A 5,838-nucleotide genomic window follows, 5' to 3' on the forward strand; every position below is an offset into this window, starting at 1 on the left:
GTCTTTAATTCATCTTGAGTTAATTTTTGTATTAGGTGTAAGGAAGGGATCCAGTTTCAGCTTTCTACATTTGGCTAGCCAGTTTTCCCAGCACCATTTGTTAAATATGGAATCCTTCCCCATTTCTTGTTTTTGTCAGGTTTGTCAAAGGTCAGATGGTTATAGATATGTGTTATTATTTCTGAGGGCTCTGCTCTGTTCCATTGTTCTATATCTCTGTTTTGGTGCCAGTACCATGCTGTTTTGGTTACTGCAGCCTTGCAGTATAGTTTGAAATCAGGTATCATGATGCCTCCAGCTTTGTTCTTTTAGCTTAGGATTGTCTTGGCAATGCGGGCTCTTTTTTTGTTCCATATGAACTTTAAAGTAGTTTTTTTCCAATTCTGTGAAGAAAGTCATTGGTAGCTTAATGGGGATGGCACTGAATTTTTGAATGACCTTGGGCAATATGGCCATTTTCACAACATTGGTTCTTCCTATCCATGAGCATGGAATGTTCTTCCATTTGTTTGTGTCCTCTTTTATTTCATTGAACAGTGGTCTGTAGTTCTCCTTGAAGAGGTCCTTCACATCCCTTGTAAGTTGGATTCCTAGGTATTTTATTCTCTTTGAAGCAATTGTGAATGGGAGTTTACTCATGATTTGGCTCTCTGTTTGTCTGTTATTGGTGTATAGGAATGCTTGTGATTTTTGCCATTAATTTTGTATCCTGAGACTTTGCTGAAGTTGCTTATCAGCTTAAGGAGATTTTGGGCTGAGATGATCGGGTTTTCTAAATATACAATCATGTCATCTGCAAACAGGGACAATTTGACTTCCTCTTTTCCTAATTGAATACCCTTTATTTCTTTCTCCTGCCTGATTGCCCTGATCAGAACTTCCAACACTATGTTGAATCGGAGTGGTGAGAGAGGGCATCCCTGTCTTGTGCCTGTTTTCAGAGGGAATGCTTCCAGCTTTTGCTCATTCAGTATGATATTGGCTGTCTTTTAGGTCTGACATTTAAGTTTTTTATCCATCTTGAATTAATTTTTTATAAGGTGTGAGGAAGGGATCCAGTTTCAGCTTTTGACATATGGCTAGCCAGTTTTCCCAGCACCATTTATTAAATAGGGAATCCTTTCCCCATTTCTTGTTTTTGTCAGGTTTGTCAAAGATCAGATGGTTGTAGATGTGTGATGTTATTTCTGAGGTCTCTGTTCTGTTCCATTCGTCTATATAAATCTGTTTTGGTACCAGTACTATGCTATTTTGGTTACTATAGCCTTGTAGTATAGTTTGAAGTCAGGTAGTGTGATGCCTCCAGCTTTGTTCTTTTTGCTTAGGATTGTCTTGTCAGTGTGAGCTCTTTTTGGTTCCATATGAACTTTAAAGTAGTTTTTTTTCCAATTCTGTGAAGAAAGTCAATGGTAGCCTGATGGAGATGGCATTGAATCTATAAATTACCTTGGGCAGAACTGCCATTTTCACGATATTGATTCTTCCTATCCGTGAGCATGGGATAGTCTTCCATTTGTTTGTGTCCTCTTTTATTTTGTTGAGCAGTGGTTTGTATTTCTCCTTGAAGAGTTCCTTCACATTCTTTGTAAGGTGGATTCCTAGGTATTTTATTCTCTTTGTAGCAATTGTGAATGGGAGTTTACTCATGATTTGGTTCTCTGTGTGTCTGTTAATGGTGTATAGGAATGCTTGTGATTTTTGCCATTGATTTTGTACCCTAAGACTTTGCTGAAGTTGCTTATCAGCTTAAGGAGATTTTGGGCTGAGATGACGGGGTTTTCTAAATTTACAATCATATCGTCTACAAACAGGGACAATTTGACTTCCTAATTTCCTATTTGTTTACCCTTTATTGATTTATCTTGCCTGATTGCCCTGGCCAGAACTTCCAACACTATGTTGAATAGGACTGCTGAGAGACGGCATCCTTGTCTTGTGCCAGTTTTCCAAGGAAAGCTTCTAGTTTTTTCCCATTCAGTATGATATTGGCTGTGGGTTTGTCATAAATAGCTCTTATTATTTTGAGATACATTCCATCAAAACCTAGTTTTTTGAGAGTTTTTAGCATGAAGGGCTGTCGAATTTTGTTGAAGACCTTTTCTGTACCTATTGAGATAATCATGTGTTTTTTGTCATTGGTTCTGTTTTTGCAATGGATTACGTTTGCTGATTTGTGTATGTGGAACCAGTCTTGGATTCCAGGGATGAAGCCAACTTGATCATGGTGGATAAGCTTTTTGATATGCTGCTGGATTTGGTTTGCCAGTATTTTATTGAGGATTTTCTCATCGATGTTCATCAGGGATATTGGTCTAAAATTCTCTTTTTTTGTTGTTTCTCTGCCATGCTTTGTTATCAGGATGATGCTGACCTCATAAAATGGGTTAGTGAGGAGTCCCTCTTTTTCTATTGATTGGAATAGTTTCAGAAGGAATAGTTCCAGTTCCTTTTTGTACCTCTGGTAGAATTTGGCTGTGAAGCCATCTGGTCCTGGACTTTTTTTGATTGGTAGGCTATTAGTTATTGCCTCAATTTCAGAGACTTTTATTGGTCTATTCAGAGATTCAACTTCTTCCTGGTTTAGTCTGGGGAGGGTGTGTGTGTCCAGGAATTTGTCCATTTCTTCTAGATTTTCTAGTTTATTTGTGTAGAGGTCTTTATAGTATTCTCTGAGGGTATTTTTGTGGGATCAGTGGTGATATCCCCTTCATCATTATTTATTACATCCATTTGAATCTTCTGCCTTTTCTTCTTTATTAGTCTTGCTAGTAGTCTATCAATTTTGTTGATCTTTTCAAAAAAACAGCTCCCAGATTCATTGATTTTTTGAAGGGCTTCTTCTGTCTCTATTTCTTTCAGTTCTGCTCTGATCTTCATTATTTCTTGCCTTCTGCTAACTTTTGAATTTGTTTGCTCTTGCTTCTCTAGTTATTTTAATTGTGATGTTATGATATCAATTTTAGATCTTTCCATCTTTCTCTTGTGGGCATTTAGTGTTATAAATTTCCCTCTACATGCTTCTTTAAATGTGTCCCAGAGACTATGGTATGTTGTGTCTTTGTTCTCTTTGGTTTCAAAAAACATCTTTATTTCTACCTTCATTTTGTTATTTACCCAGTAGTCATTCAGGAGCAAGTTTTTCAGTTTCCATATAGTTGTGCAGTTTTGAGTGAGTTTCTTAATCCTGAGTTCTAATTTGATTGCACTGTGGTCTGAGAGACAGTTTGTGATTTCTGTTCTTTTACATTTACTGAGGAGTGCTTTACTAAGAATTTTCAAACCAGACTTTCACATCCAGCCAAACTAAGATTCATAAGAGAAAGAGAAATAAAATCCTTTACAGACAAGCAAATGCTGAAAGATTCTGTCACCACCACACCTGCCTTACAAGAGCTCTGGAAGGAAGCTCTAAACATGGAAAGAAACAACCGGTATCAGCCACTGCAAAAACAGGCCAAATTGTAAAGACCATCAATGCTAGGAAGAAACTGCATCAATTAACGGGCAAAATAACCATTGAACATCTTAGTGACAGGATGAAATTCACACATAACAATATTAACCTTAAATGTAAATGGACTAAATGCCCCAATTAAAAGATACAGACTGGCAAATTGGATAAAGAGTCAAGACTCAGCAGTGTGCTGTATTCAGGAGACCCATCTCACGTGCGAGGACTCACATAGTCTCAAAATAAAGGGAAAGAGGAAGATCCATCCAGTAAATGGAAAGCAAAAAAAAAAAAAAAAAAAAAAAAAAACAAAAGCAGGGGTTGCAATCCTAGTCTCTGATAAAACAGACTTTACACCAACAAAGATCAAAAGAGACAAGGCCATTATGTAATGGTAAAGGGGTCAATTCAACAAGAAGACCTAACTATCCTAAATATATATGCACCCAATACAGGAGCACTCAGATTCAGAAAGCAAGTTCTTAGAGATCAACAGAGAGACTTAGACTCCCACACAATAATAATGGGAGAGTTTAACACCCCACTGTCAATATTAGACAGATCAACGAGACAGAAGGTTAACAAGGATATCCAGGACCTGAACTCAGCTGTGCAACACACAGACCTAATAGACATTTACAGAACTCTCCACCCTAAATCAACAGAATATACATTTTTCTCAGCACCGCATAGTACTTATTCTAAAATTGACCACATAATTGGTTTTAAGTTTCTTCAAAGCATGTTTCCCCTACTGTTTCTGCTTGAATTTGAATATGCCAGAATTCCTTAGAGAATTATATAGTTAGGGAAATCTATCAGTGCTCTAAACTTAAAAACAAAAGATAAAAATATAATATATGCTGGCCATATATCCACATATATGTATATATTTCACCTTAGCTGTGATTCTTATTATTTCTTTGCCTTAATAACATATATGTATAATATCAATTAATTAGAAACCTTTTCTCCCCATAGGTACTGGATATTTAATCTTTATAAGCTTAGTTTTCTCCCAAGAATAAAAATAGTGTCTACTATGTTTGGTCTTTGTGACGATTAAATCAATAATGCATCTGACAAGCTTTGTACAGTTCTTGAGTTATATTAAACATTTAATGCTCATTTCCTATAAAAAATAAAATGAAAAGAATATGAGACAATGAAATCTTATTGTACACTTCCTTAAGTTAAGAAAAAAAGTGGCATACGATTAAGTAAAAGACAAAAACACAAGAGTTAAGTTTTTAATTAATATTAAATGATCTTGTGTATTTTCTATCTTATATGTGATTAATTTTCTGCTTTTTTTTTTGTTGTTGTTGAGACAGAGCTTGGCATCCAGGTTGGAATACAATGGCATGATGTCGGCTCACCACAACCTCTGCCTCCTGAGTTGAAGCCATTCTCCTGCCTCAGCCTCCTGAGTAGCTGGGATTACAGGCATGCACCAACATGCCTGGCTAATTTTTTGTATTTTTAATAGAGACAGGGTTTCTCCATGCTGGTCAGGCTGGTCTGGAACTCCCGACCTCAGGAGTGATCCGCCCACCTCGGCTTCCCAATGTGCTGGGATTAGAGGTGTGAGCCACTACGCCCAGCACTATATATTTATTTGTACATTTATTTTATCAAACTTAAGAGAAAGTAAAAAATACAAATCTAAGCTTAAAGTTAGGTTGCTATGAAAAGCATAATATGAACCATCTTAGACCATGTTGTAGTATCATAATGGTTTGAATATTTATAAGTTAGGAAAATGTGTGATCCTCTCTTTTACACATGATCTTAGCCAAGAGGGCATGAAATGATAATTATATACTTTAAAGAGCTCTTGAAAAAAATCTTTAAGACAATTGCAAGATATTCTTTTCAAATATATCCTTGAATATTTATAAAAATCTTTAGTCTGCAAGAGCAAGCTCCAGAAAATAAGTAGAAGCTTTTGTGGGAAATGTTAACATAGCTAGAATTAGGAGACATCAAAATTGCAGGCATACTCTACTTTTAATAAATTCATCATTTTTCTTATTGCTTGAAGCTGCATTACATGCGCGTTTTAATTTCACTGTGAATGGAATCTTTGCATAGTCTTGACAACAGAGAGACAGTCTAGGCTGTCAAGAAAAAAAAAAAAAAACCACAAAAGCTGTTGCTGAGTGTGCAGCAAGCTGTCATGAGTTTTACATGAAGAGGTCAGAATTTTCTCAGAGAGTCACTTTCCAAGTATGGCATGCTTACAATAATTAGTATCCTGACTACTCAGAAGATGGTTGTAGACATAGCTGTTGTTTAAGGTAGCAGGCACATCAATGACAAGGCACTAGGTATTGATTTGTGCAGTGACATCCTTCTAACTATGTCATCTGAGTGAAAGAAGCCCC

The sequence above is a fragment of the Rhinopithecus bieti genome, unplaced genomic scaffold, assembly GCF_001698545.2.
Source record: "Rhinopithecus bieti isolate Rb0 unplaced genomic scaffold, ASM169854v2 scaffold_44510, whole genome shotgun sequence".
NCBI lineage: Eukaryota > Metazoa > Chordata > Mammalia > Primates > Cercopithecidae > Rhinopithecus > Rhinopithecus bieti.